Here is a 21,917-nt window from a genome sequence, read left to right on the forward strand (position 1 = left end):
AAAAACACATTCCTTTCCTTTAAAATCATTCCCAAGCCTCTGTGCCTCTGATATACTGATGTATCCTTTCTTAACCACTGCAAACTCCTCAGCAAGAGGAGACATTCTCCGACAGGTGCAGTCAACCCTTTAAATCCAGTATGTGTTTCCATCACCATCCCATAGCCTTCAGCAGGAAACTCGGTGAGCCCTGATGCTTTCTTCCACCACTGTCACTCGGCCTTCAGCAGGAGCCTACCTGGAGTGGTTGGTCGCTCCTGCACCTTAAGCATATAATAGGAGCATGCCTGCCCTGTAAGCACTGTCTGCTCAGGTTACACCCCTGGCAAAAGGGAGAATGATTAATAAATCAGACTCAACACACTGTTTCCTCAGCAGTGTTTGTATTACGAATTTATTTACAACAGCAAAATAAAACAACACTTTCAGTACTATAATTGCCCCTTCTAACTCTCTTCAGCACTTTACAGTCTTCATATGCATAGCTTCCACCAACTTATAAACATTATTGCTCATCTTTTATTCTTCATCTCTATCTATTATACTTTCCTTATTTCTATATTTTCTAAATTGTTACAACTATTTACATCATATTATTATCATTCTACACTTTCTCTTACCGTATATACTTGCGGATAAGTCAGGACTTTATTTTACCATATCATTTCTAGTATTTTATAATGTCGGTCGTATAAGTCGAATGCGAAAAACTCACACTGTTGGTCCAAGTGATTATGATATGCTAATACCCACCTGAGAGAGTAAACACGGTGCACACTGCCTTTTTTTTCTATGTGGGTGCGGCAACGCACTGTATTAGCACGTGCTCCAAACCTCTCTCTCTCTCTCTCTCTCTCTATTGTGCCTACGTGACCACACAGTAATACCTGAACAATTCCGAAGCAACGTTCGCACTGATTTGTGTTTCTGTATCTCACACCCTCATACATCTTTATCATAAGAGCATTCCTTATCTACGATAGAGTGTTCGATCAGAAGAAAATATGAAGGTGGTTTTAAATTAAAAGTAGCGAAAGAAACTGGTAACTGCGCTGCTGCAATAAAATTCAATGTGTCTGAGAAACTGATGTGAGATCGGAGAAGGAAAGAAGATGTAAAACAAAAAAAATTAAGTGTTGCCTTTTTGAACGAGCGTATGAGTCGGGGACTGTGATTTTTCGGGTTTCAAGGCCCGACTTATGCGTGAGTATATATGCTATTTATATGTTATAGGTTTCTTTCTTATTTATTATAAACAGTATTATATATTAATATGCATAACAAAAACATAATAAACATGTCATAAATGCTGTATATACAAACTAAATACAGAAAAATACTCCCTTTAAGATGTATAAATATATAAACATAAGCCTAAGGAAATACGAAGGGCATTCTGTTATAATATCCTTAACAAAAGACAGACACTTTTACTTAAAAATTCCTCAGTTTTCCTTATAAACGTTATAAATCTTTAAAACTGACCTGCTGCTTTAATAACAGGCTGAACAGGCTCCTCTTGCATACAAACTGAAGTAACTTTACAAGCAGCCATATATAAGCATTCCTTGTTCTTGAAAATGCTTCATTACCGACTAGAAGTGTTACAAACTTATGCAACATGCTTCTTTCTTTTTTTTCCTTTTACAAACGGGGTAGTTACGACTTATCCTATATTACAACTAAAAGTCTGCTATGATAGACACCATGCACAACCTGTATGCTGAGTGTTTGCCGCATGTATAATAACAGCAGCGTTCTTAAATGGAAAACAAAAGTTGGCTTTCACTATAACAAAAATAAAAACATTTAATGCTATGCTAAACTTTTAGTAAATTCAACGATAAACTTTAATGCTACCTTACTGACCAGATTCAATGGTATTTTATTTGCTATGTACCTAACAAAAAGGGGAATGATTAATAATTCAGACTTAACACACTGTTTCCTCATCAGTATCTGTATCACAAATGGGGAAAACAGGAAGAACATCCCCATATCATATCTGGCAGAGAACCCCAATCAACTTCCCAATCACCCATCAACTTGGAACTGCCAAAGTGATTTACGAAATAATCACACAAAGAAAAGTATTTGATTGTCAACATTCAGAACTTTGCCTATCTTTATATTATTGTTCTCTTTTTGAAATAAAACAGTCAATATCCATGCATGAATTCAAACTGCACTTATTTATCCATTTAACATAATAAGACTTAAGACTGTTCTTAAACCTGAAATACTTTAGCAATAATATGTTCTCAAATTATCTCAATCTGTCACACTTGCTACTCTCAGGATCACATTTTTGACTGCCTGCCTTCTCTCTGTAGAAGCACTGGCACAGCCACAATCCTGTCTCTTCGTCTTGTATTTTTCTTATCCTTTCCTTTAATGTCCACCTCTCTGTTTTTCATATCATTCTTAATCCTTTTTTTTTTCTTTTTCTTCTTGTCTGTCCTGCTTAGACGTCATTTATACTTGAGTGGGCATAGGTGCCTTAATTACAAATTACTGAACTTTAATGAGAAAATCGGCCGAACTGCACCTGTCTGTATGTGAATACATGCTCTGTCAATTCTTCCGTCAGAGCTTCTGTGAAAAAACACCCAGGAGCTGCTCTGCCCTGTTACCGTGCATGCCAGTGCCCCTCCAATTCAGAGCTCACTGCTTTTAATAAAACCTGAAAATCACAACGGACCCCGAAATGCCCTTTACCATACCATGATGGAAGAAAAAGAACACAAAACATTACTACACAGATATCTGGTAACTTTAACAGTGAAGAGCTTATAGCAATCATGGGACCTTCAAGTGCTGGAAAACCAACCATTGAATATTCTGGCTGGTTACGGAGAACAGGAGTGAAATGTGACATTAATGAAGTCTATGTTCCTTTAGGAAATTGTCATGCCGTATCATGAACCATCACATGCTTTTCCCACATGGATCTGTTTCAGGAGGCCATGATGATCTCAGTTAATTTGAAACTTAAAGATAAGCATCAAATCCACAAAGCAATTGGTTTAGAAATACATGTACTCCAAGCTTTGGGACTACTTGAGTTTTCCAAGACCTGCACTGGCAAACTCCATCCATCCATCCATTTTCCAACCCGCTGAATCCGAACACAGGGTCACGGGGGTCTGCTGGAGCCAATCCCAGCCAACACAGGGCACAAGGCAAGAACCAATCCTGGGCAGGGTGCCAACCCACCGCAGGCTGGCAAACTCTCAGGAAGAAAAAATAATCCAACTGTGATTTTTTTGATGAACCTATTAGTGGTATAGACAGCTTTTTTAGTTTGCCTCTCTTTTCCCTCATGAAGGCTTTAGCTCAAGGTGGAAGAACTGTCATCTGCACTATCCATCAGCCTAGTGCCAATTTGTCAAATAAGTTATTTGACAAGCTTTATGTTCTGATTCAATGTCAATATATTTAAATTGTAAAGGTTCAAAATCTAGTTTCTTACCTTGAGATCCTTGGTTTTCACTGCCCTGCATATCATAACCCAACTGACTTTGTAATGGATATTGCATCAGAAGAATATAAGACCAACTTCTCTACTGGTGAAAACTGTAAAAGAAACACATGAAAAGGATGGTGCCAATGTCTCTTTGAATAAATACCAGTGACAGAAAACCATCATACCATCATATCTTCTCTGTCAGCTTCTTCAGTCAATTTAGTATGCTTGTTCAGAAGGACATTTCCTCTAACCTCAACAGATTCTGCCCTGACTCACCTGTGCCTCATATCTCACATTGGTATTGGGGTCTGTTTTATCAGGGAATTGTCAATGATGCAACTAAGGTGCTCAACAACAGTGACTTCACATTTCTCATGTTTGCAGCTTTGATGCCCACAATAAAAATTCCTTTGGTAATTGCAGTTTTTCTCAGAGAACATCTTAATTTTTGGTATAGATTGAAAACATGTTATGCATCAAAGACAAATGCCAATTAACCCTTTCAAAAAATATACTTTGTGTTTTGTTGTGCAAGTGGATCAGTTGTTTCACTAGTTGCACAATCTCTGGATCTGTTTTTTGGGTCCTCCAGAAGCTCAGTTCAGGTATCTATATATGTTGGACCAGTATGTATAGTTCCCATTCTTCTGTTTTCTGGATACTTAGTGAAATTTACTACTATCCACAGGTACTTTCAGTAGTCTCTTATACTACACTTGTCATGTTTGAAGGAATAATACTGTATATACTGTATGTATTTGATTGAGAAGATCTGTACTGCCCAGAAGCTTTTTTTTCAGGAACCAAAAACTATATTAAAAGAAATTGATGTTAACATTTCTGATATGTGAAACTTCAGTGGGTTGCATTAAATTCACAGATGGGGGCATCTCATCTGAAATTAATGGCATGTAAAAACCTGGCATGTGTACCTGGGTTGTGACACCACAAAAGTTGGGAAATATTGATCTTCACTCAATACCCATCAACCTTTTCCCATCAATCTGCAACCAATAACCCGTAATGACAAAGTGTAACCTTGTTTTCATGAAAAGCTTGCAAATTTCTAAACTATGTCCAATCCATACAGTTTGCCACAGATAGACTCCAAACAAATTCTAGACATATCTCAAGGGTAATTAAAGCAAATAGAACATACCTGGGCACAAATTAGAGTGCCACAGAAAAGGGTCTAGATACATCTTTAACTCTTAAATTTAAATTTAAGTTTTTTAATATTTTAATAGACCTGCAAATCTTTCTGAAAACACGTATTCAGTTAGGCATTATGGGTTATTGAGTTCAGACTGATGGGCAAAAATTGCACATTTATCCACTTAAAATTCAATCTATAACACAATAAAGTGTGCAAAAAGTGACAGAGTCTGAATACTTCTTGAATCTATTGTATGTACTAACAGACTTTGTATCATCTCACTCCTGCATGCTTGTCTAGAGTAGATTCTGCTCTGTCTCCCAATGTGCAGGTAGATCCTTGATCAATTCAAAAGTACAAACCCTACTCTAACAACTTCACTTTTCCTAATTAAGTTTTGTTATAGTCATTTCTGGAAAAAATGATCATGTACCAGGTGGCAGCATTGTAGAGTATACAGCTGAAAAACAGCCATAATAACATGAAAGTAGTCTAGTTAATTTTAAAAGAAATCAGAGAGGTAAATGACAAATAATGAAGTTTAGAATTAATTTAATCATGAATAAATAATTCTAAATGTAATTAAAACTAATTGGATTTTTTTTTCTATGTGACATTTAGCTTGGCAACTAAAAGTTCCAAGTTTAAATTAAATTCTTGTCAAGTATTTTTTCAGTTATTATAGAACATTAAACGATATATGCATGAATTCTATATAGGCACACCAAATATAATTTTGCATATAGTGTCTTCCTGAATAAAAAATCCAACAGTAAAATGGTGTTCTCTGTAACATTTTTATTTCAAAGCACCAAAGCTCAAAATTAGTTTTTGTGATTTTATTTAATGTTAGGGGAAAAAAAATTAACAAGGGCAAGAGAAAATAAACTGTTTGCATAAGTTGTCAATCTGTACATTTTATATTTTGTAGGACCGCATTTGAGGCAATATTAGCCTTAAATCTTTTATCAAATGTACACACTTTGATGCTAGTATACCACTATTTTCAATCAGACTGATAGTATGGCCTTGACTTGGCTTTAGTAGGATGTTCGCCTTTTTGTCCTTCAGTAATTTAAAGGTTACTTTTGTTAAAGATCATTGTCCTGCTGAAAAATGCATTTTGTCCATGCTTCATTCTTTGCAGACTGCACAAAGGTTCTTCTGCTAGGCATTTTTCATCATTAATTCTTACTTCTGTTTTAACCAGATACCCAGTCCCTGAAGCTGAAAAGTAGCCCAGCAACAAAAACCGGCTGCCATACTTCACTGTAGGTGTTTTTTGAAGTGTAGTCAGTGTTACGTCTGTACTGCACATATCTTTTTGAGCATTGACTTAAAAGTTCTACATTGATGCCATCTAACCACAAATACTAGATATTCAATCACATCTCTTTCTGAAGAGATATTTGCTCTTTTCAAGCAAAGGCTTCTTTTGTGCCACTGTCCCATATCACCCCATATTACACAGAACTCTTTATATGGTTGATTGTTGTACTTTTATTCTAGTCTAAACTACTGAACCCCTTCAAAGTGATTGCTAAACTCTTTCTAGCTTCTCTCACAAATATTGTTTTTGCTTGAACAGATAGTTTTGAGGGACAAACACTCTGTCAGCATCTGGGTGGTTTGACATGGTGAACACCAGACATGCAAAGAGCTTTTGCCTTTCTTTGCATTTCTTGTATATCAATGCCTAATTCAAAAATCCAAATCTGAAATGTGTTGGTCAGCAGCATTTTTACAATGAAATGCCTTATGGACAGCACATCACAAGTGAAAAACATTTCAGCCTAGTTCTCAGGTGTTTGCACTTTATTGACAACGTACCTGTCACTTTGCAGTAGTGGTGAGAAAAAACACTGAGAAATCCTTATTAAAATGTTCTTTGATGCACTGATAGAGTGGTTTTCTATACTTTACAAACCTGAGCAGAATGTTATTGGGGATAAATCACTTATGGTTTGGAAAGGTCATTTGTTAATGAAGAAATAAGTATCTTCTGTAATTACAAAAGTGAAAGTATCTCTGTTGAATGATCAGCAAAATTAATTGGTAGCTCGATCAAAAGGCCTAGAATCTGCAAAGTGGTAAAAATATTTTTGATAATGCATTTTTATTTTTATTAAATTTTTTTTTTATTGTTCTTATCTTTTAACAGCTAAATTTACTTCATAGTATAAAAATAATTAGGTGCCAGAATTTATTTTTTTCAAATATTTTTATCTTCCTTGCTCCTCTCTGTTTCACTTACTCTCTATACACAGTTTGAAGGATCATTGTTTTTATCATTTGACAAGGAACACTGTCTCTGCTGACAGATGAGTTAGTGTTCTTGTGTTGTGTTCTGATCTTTGTGTGTCTATCCACTACACCTTTTGCATACTCTCACACTGCTTGCTATTATTGTATTTTTATAAGCCACATCTTAAAAGGGTAATTATATCATGAATTAACCAAGGCTCTGTTGTCTTACCTTTTTGGATGGTGTTTACCCCTGACTTCTCATTGCCAGGGCCAGCTCTATCATTTAGGTGAATTAGGCTGTCGACTGGGGAGGCATTTTAGTTTAAACAACACAGACCCTAACTTGAAAACAATCCAACGATACAACTGTCCAACTTTCATTAACCAGATTATAAAGTAATGAGCATGGGGACTTAACATACAGTTTTGAGCCCTCAGACAGCTGGGCATATTTATTGGCGAATACGTAGGGCCTACGTCGTAGGCAACAGGCGCCAGGCGATGGGATTTATTATTTCAGAGAAATGACACATAAAATTATGAAACCTTTAAAAGGCTATTTACGCGAATATTTCATTGCACGTATTCTCGATATTGTGTTTCTAAGGAGGACCATTGAAATATTATTTAGTTAGAAAATTGTCTTATTTGACCGCGTCACACATGTATCGGCTCAAGGCACACCAGTGTGCCGTGGCACACCGGTTGCGGAGCACTGAGGTAAAGAAACTCCTAATTCCTCTCCTCTTTTTACAAATCACAATCACTTTGTTAATGTGCGAGGTGTGAATGTGTCTTCAATGCCACCCTGAAACATTCATATATGAAGCATGCTAATCAGCCTAATACAAATACAGTCATAATGCAGCAGACCTTCTTTGGGTGGTAGAGCAGGGTCCCACTTGATGCATCGAGGCACCACCTCCATTCAAGAGTGCAGTATCTGGCTGCACTTCACAACTGAGCAGGCAAGATCATGCTGGAGTCAGAGAAAGACATAGTACCAGCGTCTGAGTGGGTAAACCACTATTATCTGGCACACGCAATGACATGATCGCTTTTAAAATGAATAGTACAGGCTATATAAAATGCAGTGGGTTCAGCTAGTAACCTTACCAACAAGCCAGCCACCACATACATTACTATCACAACTATCAAAACTACTTTGCCTCAAAATATAAATGAATCACAGGTTGATCCAGGCCACTGAGCCACAATGTTTGTCGTCTCATTTTGGCACTACAGATGACTTTTATGTTAATGAAATGTCACAGTGTGACGATGCGGGTAATGTCACCGATGAGCTGGCAGTGAGGCATAACAATGGAGCAAGGGGATGGTGTAAAAGTGCAAAGTGCTTTTATTATAAACAACGAACAACAAAACAAAGTCCGAATTAAATAAGTGCAGTGTATCACAAAAGTCTTCAAATAAATAAATAATCCACAATAAAACAGTTGTGAAGTGGAGGTTAAAAATAATAGAAAAAAAAAACAATCCTTTAAAACAACGAGGTTAAAACAATGCTGGAAGCAGTCCTTTAAAAACACAAAGCCCGGTGTCTTCTTTACCTGGCGGCTCCCCTGCTTCTCCCATCTGGGCTCCGCAACTGAAGAGTCTCCCTACCAGCAGCTGACCTTCTTCCCACACGACTGATCTGGAGGCTTCCCAATCCCTGGCTTCGGTCTAGCACTCTCCAGATCGAGACTTGGCTTTCAACCCAATGGCCAGGATGCTCATGTTGGGGCTTCTCCTTCCAAGCCTCTCGACTCCCACTGCCTTCTCGGCCTTATGCAGCCAGCCATCCTTCTTCTGGTCACTCCTGCTCTCTACTAAATGCTCAGCAGCAGCGACCCCCACCAACTGCCCTAGGTGTTGGCCAAACACCCTTGCTAGGGCTCACTGTCCAGCTGCCTACCTGTGAGCCTTCGCTCGCTCGTTCGCACCGTCTCTCTCTCCATGCTGCTTCCTGCTACCTCCGTTTGTTTTTCCTTCCTTTCTCTCACTAGCCGTCTCATGCTTCTCTTTATAACGGGGACCTGATTCACGGGAACAATTACGGATGCGGATGACTCCTCACCTGTGCACTTAAGCAAGGACCGCCCGCATCACAAATCATCCCAGGAACCACTTCAGCCACACACCACCATGCCCCCTCACTAAGCCGTGAGTGCGGCGATTATTTATTTTAAAAATGGCCTTTTTGACGTGAGCTGTGGACCCGCTATACCACACACCGCAGGCAGCATGGTGGTGCAGTGGTAGCGCTGCTGCCTCGCAGTTAGGAAACCCAGGTTCGCTTCCCGGGTCCTCCCTGCGTGGAGTTTGCCTGTTCTCCCTGTGTCTACGTGGGTTTCCTCCGGGTACTCCAGTTTCCTCCCACAGTCCAAAGACATGCAGGTTACGTGCATTGGTAATCCTAAATTGTCCCTAGTGTGTGCTTGGTGTGTGTTTATGTGTGTGTGCTGACACCCTGCCCAGGGTTTGTTTCCTGCCTTGCGCCCTGTGTTGGCTGGGATTGGCTCCAGCAGACCCCCGTCACCCTGTAGTTAGGATATAGCGGGTTGGATAACGGATGGATGGAAATGTCACTGCTCTTAATTAATAAAAGCAGTTTCATTCTTGTCAGATACCCTTAGTGCAATTTGAGTGCAGTCAATAGCTCTGATTATATTATGTGCACTAGATACTGCAGCAAATTTCTTTTTTATGTTGGCAAAAGCACGTTATGTTTTATGTATGTGCACCCATCCCATACAGAAACTGAATGTAGCTGATATCATCTGACGAAAAACCAAAAAAAGTTCTTCAGTGCAAATACCCAGCATTTGGCCCAATTGAAAGGGGGCTAAGGTACAGTCTGTACATCATATTCATCACATTTAAAAAGTAATATGGTTGTCATGTCAACACATTGTGAAGGATACCTCATAAGGAATGGAAACCCAGCCAGAGCTGTACTGAGAACCTTATCTGGCTGGGACACCCATGGTGTGAAAGGACAGAGGGAGACAGATTACATAGGCTATTGTCTCCCCCAGAATACTGAATGGTGGCCCCCTGGGTTGCACTATTGCCACGGATTTCCACAGGGCATGTTGGGAATTGGAGTTTGTCGGCTCAGCCCTGTTGCGTTCTGTGGGTGTTGCCAGGGGGTGTTATGAGGAGTAGTGAGCCCTGCTGTGTCAGGGTTTAGTTTCACACAGAAGTGCATCTGAGCCACAGTTTCAGGATGCCGGAAGTGCTTCTGGGTGTTACATAAAAGCAGCAGTCCGATTTTGATGTGGGAGCCAGAATCAGGAGGAGAAGGACAAAGCTTGCTGTGAGGAGGAGAGACAAAGAGAGAATAGCAGAGCAGAGCATATCAGGGCTGTGGAGTGTGAAACTATTACTTGTAAGAATTTCCCACAATAAAAGCCATTTGCTATCACTTGAACTTGTGTCCAAGCCTGTTATTTTAGGAGTCTTGGAAGCTGCAGCGCCCCCTGAGGACCACAGCACATTATAATAACATCTCAGTGATATAAATTATTATGTGTGTGAGTTGTCATTTAGCTGGTTTGGCTGCATTTCCCTACTTTATCAAGGATATTGTAATTTCCAGTTTCTCTGAAATGTTGCATACACATGGGGCAGAATTGCCTTAAATACATACATGTTGCCCTGTTCAGTTTTCTTTTATAAATCCTGATATTGTTTGTGTGTAAAGTTGCATAAGCACATTCTGAGTCTTTTTTTGTGCACATGCAAGCTTTATAAATGAGGCACCTGGAGAAGTTGCGTATCACCTAGTCTTGTCCCTTGCACACATACGCTTTCCTGGGGCATTCTTCAATTGCACCTCCTTTTTTCGTACATGACTCATCAGGGCTCACGACTCCTGCCTTCTCATCCAATCCTTGCACACAATACTTTAGCTCCTCCATCCGGCTTCTGTCATCCACCTGGAGGTCCTCCTCTCTGCTGCCTTCTTGAAATGCCAGACCTAACTATCACAACTTTTCTGTTTAAATAACCTGTGCTGTCAGTTGCTCAGTCCCTGGATAGCACTTTGTAGAAATCTGTGAAACAGGCAATATATTTATAAAGAGTTCACTGTCAGTCAGGTGAACTTGCCCCATGTGACTGATAATTGCTTCAGTCACCTGACTGCAATAATTTTGCTTTATATTTCACATACTAGCGATGTTTGGTCTTAATATCTAACAACTTACACAAGTCCTTCGCAGGCGGTGTCCTAAAACCAAAAAATGCTGCACTGTACTGAGCATCAAAGAGGTTCTCTTTATGATTAACGGGCCTTTTGACTTTTGTTTTACTGTTTCCCTTTCAGCAAGTTTGTTCTTCATTTTATTTTCCATTCTTATTTTGACATTGAGTTGATGCAGATTTTGGATACATTTATTTATTTGTCTTTCCATTTCTTCCTTTATTTTGCAAATACAATGTATTGTAGTTACAACAGATATTTCAAGGATCGCCTTCATTTGCAGCTTTGCCTAGGACAGCAAAAATGCTAGAAGTGGCCCTGATCATAGCTTTGTATCTGTGGCTATGCATTATTCATTACTTTGCAGTTACATAATGCAACAGGTAGGAGATGTAAAAAGTGGAAGTTAGGATTAGGGTGTTATACTAGAATTCTGTACATTTTTGTTACTGCAAAAGCTACCATTTTTTAGCTGCTCTAATGTTTGTGGTGTTTTCATTCTTGTTGTTTTCTATTAACTTTTTTGCCTTTTTCCTGTTGTTTGATTTCTGACTACTGATTCGGATATCTTTGCCTGTGCTTGTCTGCCTTGTTCTCTGATCTATTGCCTGTCATTTGGATTACTGTTTATGAATTTCAATAAAAGCCTTTTCATATGTCTGAGTCATGTCTATTAAAACTTCAGTTCATTCAAGTCTGCATTTAATATAAATTCATGCTTTCCACTTTGAATTCTAGGGTGGTGAGCCATGCTTCATTGCTGCAGCTTGGCTATTCCAGCAGAGAAGCTGGCACTGAAGAATTGCATAGTGCATGTCCCCACTTCTGCAGATATATATGGCTGCCATGCAAGTGAGCCTCAATTCCTTCCACATCCAGATAACATTTTAAGCGATCTGTGGCCTCATGTATAAACGGTGCATACACACAAAAAATGTTGTGTACGCCCGTTTCCTCACACACTTTGAGATGTATAAAAAGTAAACTTGGCATAAAGCCACAGACATTTTCACAGTAGCCCCCTTCCTTGCATACGTAGTTTCTAGTCAGTTTTGCAAAGTGGCAGCACCCAGGGTCAAAGAAGTGCTACTCTTTCTTTGTCATTTACTGTTCTTTTCCATGTTTGCATCAATGACACAGGATTTATTAAATACACCGAAATGAATGGCATATTGTTTACAAATTTAATGAACTTGATTGTAATCATTCTGTAACAATATAACCGTGCATGGAATGGCCAAATTATTCTAACTACCATAGCTGCTTTAACGGTTGTTAGAAGACATCGCAAATAGAAGAATTAGAAGAGAGTGCATATTTATAGATGATGATGATGACTGGCTTCTAAGTTGATTTCGATTTCCAAGAGCTATACTCTTGGAACTGTGTTCTGAACTGATGCTGGGTTTAAAAAGGCAAAATGGTTTTATATATTGCAGAAATGCTGTCTGAGTCCTCAAAACTGAGCAATATTTTTTGCAGCATAGAGGGAGGTGGGAGGTGAGGAAAATTGGGCAGGTTCTGTTTAACAAAGTTTCTAATTTGAAGGTAGTGAAAGAAATGTGTTGCTGGAAAATTAAATTTGGAATGTAATTGTTCATAGGATGCAAAGACGTTGTCTATGTACAGCTCTGTAAGTGATTTAATCCCAGACGTTTTCCAGATATTAAAAACTGCATATGTTTGCAAGGGTGGAAAAAGGTGGTTCTCGTGCAGAGGTGCCACATATAGAAGCTTCTCTGTCTTAAAATACTTCCTACATTGGTTCCATATTCTGATTGAGTGAAGCACAATTGGGTTGTTAGTATGTTGGCGATAACTTGCATTTATTGGGGCACAAAGCAAGGAAGGGGCGGCATGGTGGCACAGTGGGTAGTGCTGCTGCTTCGCAGTTAGGAGACCCGGGTTCGCTTCCCTGCTTGGAGTTTGCATGTTCTCCTCGTGTCTGCATGGGTTTCCTCCGGGTACTCCGGTTTCCTCCCATAGTCCAAAAACATGCAGGTTAGGTGCATTGGCGATTCTAAATTGTCTCTAGTGTGTGCTTGGTGTGTGGGTGTGTGTGTGCGTGCCCTGCAGTGGGCTGGCGCCCTGCCCGGGGTTTGTTTCCTGCCTTGCACCCTGTGTTGGCTGGGATTGGCTCCAGCAGTGACCCTGTAGTTAGGATATAGCGGGTTGGATAATGGATGGATAGATGGACAAAGTAAGGAATTTAAAGAAGTACTGCAGGATTTTATTTCTATTGTGGAACCAAGCCTGTGTATGTTCATCTATTTCTGTCCATGTCCAGGTTTTTGTAGCTTGTATATTTGCTGCCCAGTAATAAAATTGAAAGTTAGGTAGAGCCATGCCACCTTCTGCCTTTGGCCTTTGTAGGGTCGCTCTTTGGATACGTGGATGTTTTGAATACCAAATAGATGTGGTTATGGTTGAATATAATTTCTTAAAAAATTATTTATTGATGTATAATGGAATGTTTTGAAATAAAAAGAGAAGCTTAGGAAGGATATTCATCTTAAATAACATTAATTCTTCCAGCTAGAGTGAGATGAAGGGTTGACCATCTATGCAAGTCTTGCTTAATTTTTTTCATACAAATGGCGAAATTTTGTTGATAAAGAGCTTTATGTTTACTTGTGATATTTACCCCTAGGTATTTAAACTGATCTGCAATGATAAAAGGGAAGGTGTCCAATCTAATATTGTATGCTTGAGAATTCACAGGGAAGAGTACACTTTTATTCAAATTAATTCTGAGACCAGAAATCTTTTGAAATTCTGTTAGTGCTGTTGGACTTCAGGCACAGAATTTTGTGGGTCTGATATATACAGTACCATATCATCTGCATATAGAGAAATTTTCTGCTGAAGTCCTGCTATTGTATTTTATATTGATTTGCATATTAAAATAAGAGAAATTCTGGGAGGAGTCGGGGTGAAGGCGGCAGGGCATGCACATGCGTTACTTTTCGCGCTGACCGGGATTTATGGCGCTGAAGTGCTAGGAAGTTGCCTTACGTACAGTTTAGTGCATCTGGATTCTTTTGTGTGTATGCACATTTCCGCTTTTGTCCGTACGCCATGTATTAGTGTGAATTCTACACACGGCATTATACATGAGGCCCCTGGTGATTAGAAATTGTCCCAGTAGGAATGAGTTTAAATGAATGTACTTTGTGTTGCAATGTCATTCCATCCATGGTTGAGTTTTACTTAGTAGCTGATGCTGAAGTCCATAATTTCCCATTATCCCATACTGCACCAGGTAAACGAGTAAAGTTTTAGTCAGAAAATAAAACTGAAAAAAATTAGAAGTTCCAGTTTGGTAAAATGTATGCATTAATGCAATTTCAGCATTAATCAAGTGCACAGTTATAGAAAGTTTTCAAAAATATTGTATATTTGTATATTTACATCAACATCCTTGGGTGGGTACCACACCATTTTCTGATATTGGAGTGGTGGATCCTAACATTATGTCAGACACTGACAAAATTTGGCAAGTTGCAATTCTGCAAGCCTCGCTGATTCTCGAGGATAAGGTCTCTGTAGAGGGTGTCTAAGAAGGTTAGCAGATGAGACAAAAATGTGTGTACTCACTCCAATATTAGATACTGTATTGAAACAGACATTGTGATATCCATCCCACACTGGCCTGGCACATTCTACTGTAACTCAGTGGTCTATGATGTTTCTGGCATGACTCCTGTCTTACTCCTAATTGCAATGTTTGCTGAGCAGGTTACTTCTTGTTGAAAAAATATACAAACTCAGTTGTATTCATTTTTTATAAATGCCAATATTCATACTTAATGTGAAGGCTAGCGGGTGCCTTGAATGTTGTCTTATTTTAATTTCTTACTTTGTCTTTTATTTTTCTTTTCTTCATTATGTAAAGCACTTTGAGCTACTTTTTTGTATGAAAATGTGCTATATAAATAAATGTTGTTGTTGTTGTTGCCAGTGAGCCCTAAACCCCAAACACACAAACACTGTTAAAATAAAAATGTGATTATTACAAATACCTTGTATAAACAAGCATAAAAGCAAGTCGTCTCTCCTGTCACTTTTCCTCTTTCCAAAGCACTGCTTAGTCGCGTGTTGCCTGCCTTCCTCCCAGCTCTGGACTCACCTGGACAATGCAACACAGTCTCTTTTATTGAGGACCCAGGAGTACTTATGGTGTTAGGGCTTCACCCGTTGGAAGGACTTCTGGATCCTATGGAAGTCCCAAAGAGTAGGGAGTATAACTCCCTGCAGTGCCCTCTTGCGGAACACATGGACCCCAACAGGGATCCGCTTCCAGACTGCAATTTCCGGCATTCTCTGCTGGTTTCTGACTAGGCACCGATATCCAGGGCTGCTACCATCTAGCGTCTTCAGGTAAACAAACATCCCTTAGACCCAGTCCTTCCCTTCCATCCTGGTTAGGGAAAGTACTACAAATATATCCAGTTGGGACGCCTGTCCATCTACCTGGAGCTTCCTGTCCAGGTAAGGAACCTTCCTCTCCTTTGGCTGTGATGTTTATCCATCCACTTGGAGAGTTTTGTTCAAGTAAAGCACCTTTCTCTCTCTCAGTCAAGATGCATGCCCGTCCACTTGGGGCCTTCCATCCAGGTAAGGAATCTTCCCACTCCTGGTTGCGATGTCTGTCCATCCAATGCAGCACTTATGTCACAAATCCCATCTGTGAGCAAACTTGACAGCAATTGTCATTGTGTGATCTAAGATGTGAGAACCTTCCACTGAGTGAAGTTCATGTTTCACCTGAGGCCCAATTAATCACTTTAGGATACATTACAATAATATTAGTGCAATTTATGAAACATAGGACTGACAAATGGATGGACTTTTGTGCTGTGATGATTTACATGATGAGATAATTTTGACCACATGCAACCCTCTCTGTTTTTGTCAATGCTTCTCAATAAGTTTGTACTGCCAGTACAAGTTAAAAGAAGCTGCACAGTTTATCTCAGGAAAAAGAGAAATAAAATACTGTAAACCACTACTAAAAATTGAACTTTGTATTTGTGCTGCATATACCACAAAATAATATAATTCCCAGTCTGCTGTAAAACACTTGTACATATTATTTCCTTTCATATACTGCCATGATTGTTTATGACGTTGTGATGGCAATGCAGAACTCTCGTGTGTTATCTTTCCTGTTCTGCATTATGCCTGGCTTAGTTATTAACAATTAGTTCTTCAATTGCTAAAATGTAGTGAATCACATCTAAATGCAACATTTTGTAATCAAAATGTGAGAAAAAAAGCACCAAAGCAAAACACCCTTTAAACCCACAGGCAGAGGGGTACTATGCTGTTATGATAAAGATTTTTATGCAAAGGCTTTTTAGAAGGCAAGTTGTCTGTGTGCTTATTATTCTTCACATAAAGTAAGTGTGTCACATTGCAAACTCCCTTTTCTCCTTTTGTTCGAGACAGATGATTCAGTTCTGTTAGTTCAGGCAGGAAACTTGTAAAAGGATGTAGTGAACAGTGCATTTATATGGCAATGTCTTCCAGCAAAATACCTATGCAAACAGCATAGAGTCTCTCGTGCAAATGATATATTATTTCTATTGTTTAGCAATATGCTGGACTTAGTTCTAATTATCCATTTTTCTACAGCAAATAAAATGCAGTACTGGTCCAACATACCAATATCCACATAATTTGTAGTTCTTCTCAGCTAAACAGTAGAATCACTTTTACTTTGACGTTATTAGGGTTACAAAGAGATATTTTTCTAGAAATATCTTACATCCTTTCCACTGAGCTGAAACCCTGTAACAACATGATTCATTATATCTTAAAGAATTGTTTCTTACACGCCAAACAATTCTCCTTCCTAGTTCTGGAGGGCAAATCAGTAATTCCCTTTGCTCTCAGATATTGTATATGTCACTGGCTTCCAAGTTTCCAATTCCATGAATCCATTTTTTTCTGTGCTGTTTTCCATTTGAACCACTTATAGAGGCAATCCCATCTTAAATAATAATTCCTTTTAAAAATAGATCAACCATAACTTTCCAAACCAATTTATCAGTCTTTAATTCCATTACCATACAGTAATGAGGCACTTATTTAATATTGTTCTAATAAAAAGATAAGGCTTATTATGTGTACTTGGATGAGATATAATCTTTTAGTAATTTATATTTTTTTACCTTTTCCTCTAAAATTTTTTTTTATCCATCTACTATAGATCATTAGCCTCCCTCTTATGAAATTATGATTTTGCTACTATTAAAACATGATAACAGCCAGTTATTATAACACAATTGCTGTCCATTTTCTTTTATGAGCAAGGATGTTATATTACTAGCTGAATTATTATCTCAACAAAATAAATTTAAAATTTATGTGACATTAATCCAGATGGCTGTATATCTCATGATTTTTCCATCCATCCATTTTCCAACCCGCTGAATCCGAACACAGGGTCACGGGGGTCTGCTGGAGCCAATCCCAGCCAACACAGGGCACAAGGCAGGAAACAATCCTGGGCAGGGTGCCAACCCACCGCAGGACACACACAAACACACCCACACACCAAGCACACACTAGGGCCAATTTAGAATCACCAATCCACCTAACCTGCATGTCTTTGGACTGTGGGACTCATGATTTTTATTCATTAATAATTTATCTTATCTAGTTAACAAAACGCTATTCAGAAGATTAGCTTAATGTGTATAATTATATCACTTCCTGTATATTAAATGGTGCTAGCATTCCCAATATTACTGAAGAATTAAAAGTGGAGTGCTCCCTTTGGGCTGAATGGAAAACTGTAACATTATTACACAGTGTCTTTATGTCTTCATCAATGTTTTTTCCCTTTGCTGATATTATGTTTACTGTTTATATATTGTCTTTTGTCTCATTATTTTTGTCTTTTGGCAACCACTGTGTGGAACTTGTTCTCATGGCATTAGCTTTTAAAAAATAATTGTGTACTTTGAAAATAAAAGAGTTTCAACAGAACACAAATGACATGAACAAGTTACTAACAAACCCAGCCTGTAAATAAGAAATAAACATTCACTTTACTTTATCAGAGCTACAAAGAAAATACGCATGTGGACTGTGATACAAAGCTTTTAAACTTTGTTTTGCTTTTGTTATGTCACAAAGAATAAGAGAGGAAGTATGCAGATTTTTCAAGATGGTACAGTGGAAATGTTCTTCAATCCAACATTTAATAACATCTAATTTATGTTCTCTTTTCAAGACATTTTCCCACAATGGCCTGCAGAGGTTCTTATTTCTTGTAGTTGAGATGCTCTTTATCTTAAATAAGTTTTTCTTTTTTTATCCTATCTTGCCTTGCACCATGCTGAAGGTTACCTAGCATTTAGGACACTTTCACATCATACAAGCAAAAGTTGCACACAAGCATTATAGAATTACCAGTAACGGTGCACTACACGATAACGTGCAGTGAATACACTTGACTTATAGTTTTCATACTCTTTCTCTGTACATTCAGGATTTGTTTGCTTAGAGGTTGATGTGCTCGCTGCTTCCTGAGCAGCTCTTCTTTTCTCCACCCTAGTGGCCCGCTTCTTCTCTTCTCTGTCGGCATCTTTTCGTGTTAAAACTGATTAAGTCAGAGTTTTTATTGCAATTACTTAGTACGTTTTATTTAATTTTTCACTTAAGCTGGCACTTAAGTCTTCAATCTGCCTCAAGAATGATTTAAGATATGAAGAGGTAGGGGAAGTGATGGCGAAGGTGGTAGGGATGAGAACTGCACCCGTACACATATGCCGCATGGCCGCCCTGCTGGCAACTGCCGAGAGTTAATTCTACACTAAAATAAAATAAAAATAAAAAGAGGAATAACCTTGGAGGTCAATCATCAACCCAAAAACGGATAGTAAATGTCACGTATTATATGTATACCAAATTTCAGGTCAAAAGTTCAAACGGTTTGTGAGCTACAGGTGATTTAAAATCCTGGACAGACAAATGAGCAGCGTTTTATATAAGAAGATATTGTTTATAATCTATAACAGAAGAAGAAGAATTATTAGGTTATAAATTAAAAGGACAGAGAGATAATTATTTTCTATTATTATAAAATTGTATTCTAATAATATAAAATATTTAGCAATGACTCAAAGTTAAATACCTGAGTGCAGTTCATTACAAATGAAAATGGATTTGAGACTTCATTTTCTATTTTTTAAAGAAAGTTATCCAACAAAAGTTCTGTTTGTGCTGTTTTGCAGGAATGCAAAGTTAGACAATTCTTATTCTTAGCAAGTAGTTGTAAAACAGAAGTGTCCTCAGTGGAATTGAAAGCGTGGGCTGGGGGGTGTAGAGAAGTAAAATGATCCTTCTAATTTTGACAGGGTCATCACATAAACTGATCCCTGTAACCTTAATCCTGTCACTTAACACACTGGTTGGGCTTAAAAAGGCACTGCTGTCTAAAATAATTTCTGTTAGCTTGTATGAAGTGTTACTATATTTTTTAAATTCTGATTACTAGTTGAGCATTAAATTATATTATCATTATTGAAATTATTAATGAAGCAGATGCTTTTCATGTATTGTACTGTATTTATTGTTATAATAATCATGCAGTGTTGCAATAATAAAGATATTTATGGGGTTTTCATATATGAAAGTACATTGGTAATGAAAAAAATACCATATTTCACAGCCCAAGTTCTATTTTATTGGCAATATTTCATATAACAGTCTAATTAATAATGATTAAAACTGTTTTAGTAATGCATTACTAAACTTTTGGTTAAGTAATACTAAACTTAAGAGATAATTTGTCCTTCATGTTTCTGCTAGGGCGGCAACTGTGGCGCAGTGGTAGTGCTGCTGCCTCGCAGTTAGGAGACTTGGGTTCACTTCCCGGGGCCTCCCTGTGTGAAGTTTGCATGGTCTCTCTGTGTCTGCATGGGTTTCCTCCAGGTGCTCCGGTTTCCTCCCACAGTCCAAGGACATGCAGGTTAGGTGCACTGGCGATCCTAAATTGTCCCCCGAGTGTTTTTTGTGGTGTGTGCCTGCACTGCGGTGGGCTGGTGCCCTGCCCAGGTTTTGCTTCCTGCCTTGTTCCCTGTGTTGGCTGGGATTTGCTCCAGCAGACTGTAGTTAGGATATAGTGGGTTGGATAGTGGATGGATGTTTCAGCTAGAAAAAGCAATGAGTAAAGAGTACTGTAGCACAAATTGCTGAAAAACTTAACACTGTCCATGAGAGAAAGGTGATAGGATGCACAGTGCATCACAGGTTGTTTCTGACCCCTATCCACCACCCAACGATACTACAATGGTCAAATGAGTGCTAGAATTAGACCACTGAGCAATGGAAGAAGGCGGTCTGGTCTGATGATTCATGTTTTGTTTTAGATCATGTGAATGGCCAGGTGCATGTGTGTTGTTTACCTGGGGAAGAGATGACAGAAGGATGCACTACGGGAAGAAGGCATGGTGGTGGAGGCAGTTTAATTCTCTGGGCAATGTTCTGAAAGAAAACCTTGGGTCCTGGCATTTATGTGGATGTGACTTTGACAAGTAACATCACATACACCTCTTCATGGCAGCTGTATTCCCTGCACCCTGCCACACTGGAAAAATTGTTGAGGAATTGTTTGAGAAACATGACAAAGAGTTCAAGGTTTTGATTTGGCCTCTAAATTCCCCAGTTCTCAATCCGATTGATGTTTTAGAAAAACATGTCTGTTCCATGGAGATAGCACCTCACACCTTAGAAGTACTTAAAGGATTTGCTGCTAACATCTTCGCGGCTGGTACCAGAGGACACCTCCAGAGGTCTTCTGGAGTCCATGCTGTTTTGGTGAGACGAGGGGGATCTACACAGCATTAGTCAGGTGGTTTTAATGTTGTGGCTGACCATTGTATACTCATAACATTTTTTGATCATTGGGGGTGCATACAAGCTCCATTTCTTTAACTTACAATATTTAGGTACAATCTGATCTGTAATTAAGTGTGCATAGTTAAAAAGCAAACAAGGAAATACAAATATCAGCTATTAATTACCTACTTAGTTAAGCAAAACTAACATACTGTAGGTCTTCATGTTTACAAATGAAAATTAACACACGGGATAGACTAATGTAAATCCAAGAAAAATGATGGATAACTGTAGTGGTGTCCATGATTGCCCAGTGCTGACACCTAAAAACATAATGGTGTAAGAACAGAGCTCAATCTCCATTACAATATGCTGCAGATACATCAAGGATTACTAAACAAATTGCTAGGCAGCCAAATAATATATAAATATTTAAAAATCATACATAAATAAAAGATTTAATGCATTAACTATAACAAAAGAACTTGAAATGCCATCACCCAAATGCTGCAGCATGCTGTGTAGCACAAGGAAATAAACCCTAGCTCTTAAAAGTAACATAAAACTAAAAGATAAGCCTTACAAAGAAGGTGTTAGTCAACACTTCACAATAGTTTCTAAACAATATATAAACTTCATTTACATTTGCACATATGGTAATGCACACAACTGAAGGATTTCTCACTGCCAAACTTTATCCAGTATGAAAATAAGCAGTTCCCACATAAATCTACCTGACAAAAAAGAAGAAAAAGCAACAAAAAAAAAAAAACTTTTTGAATTTAAAACACCAAAATAGAAAGGAGTTACACCACATTTCTGAATGTATGTTCCAGTTTTCCCACATTTTATTTTCCTTGATGGTATCATGAAAAACTCTAACACAAATTTAATAGAATTTCCAGCTTAGGTTTCTTATGATTATATTACAGATATTCTCAATTTTTTCCACCTAGGACTGTCTTTGTAGCTACTGGGGTACT

General features: G+C 38.4%; 1 pseudogene; it reads left to right on the plus strand.

Moving 5' to 3' along the window:
• LOC114656632 (ATP-binding cassette sub-family G member 1-like) overlaps positions 1 to 4,298 on the plus strand; it is a 38,392-nt pseudogene extending 34,094 nt beyond the window's left edge.
• Positions 4,299 to 21,917: the final 17,619 nt, after the last annotated feature.

This window comes from Erpetoichthys calabaricus, chromosome 8 (genome assembly GCF_900747795.2).
Source record: "Erpetoichthys calabaricus chromosome 8, fErpCal1.3, whole genome shotgun sequence".
Lineage (NCBI taxonomy): Eukaryota > Metazoa > Chordata > Cladistia > Polypteriformes > Polypteridae > Erpetoichthys > Erpetoichthys calabaricus.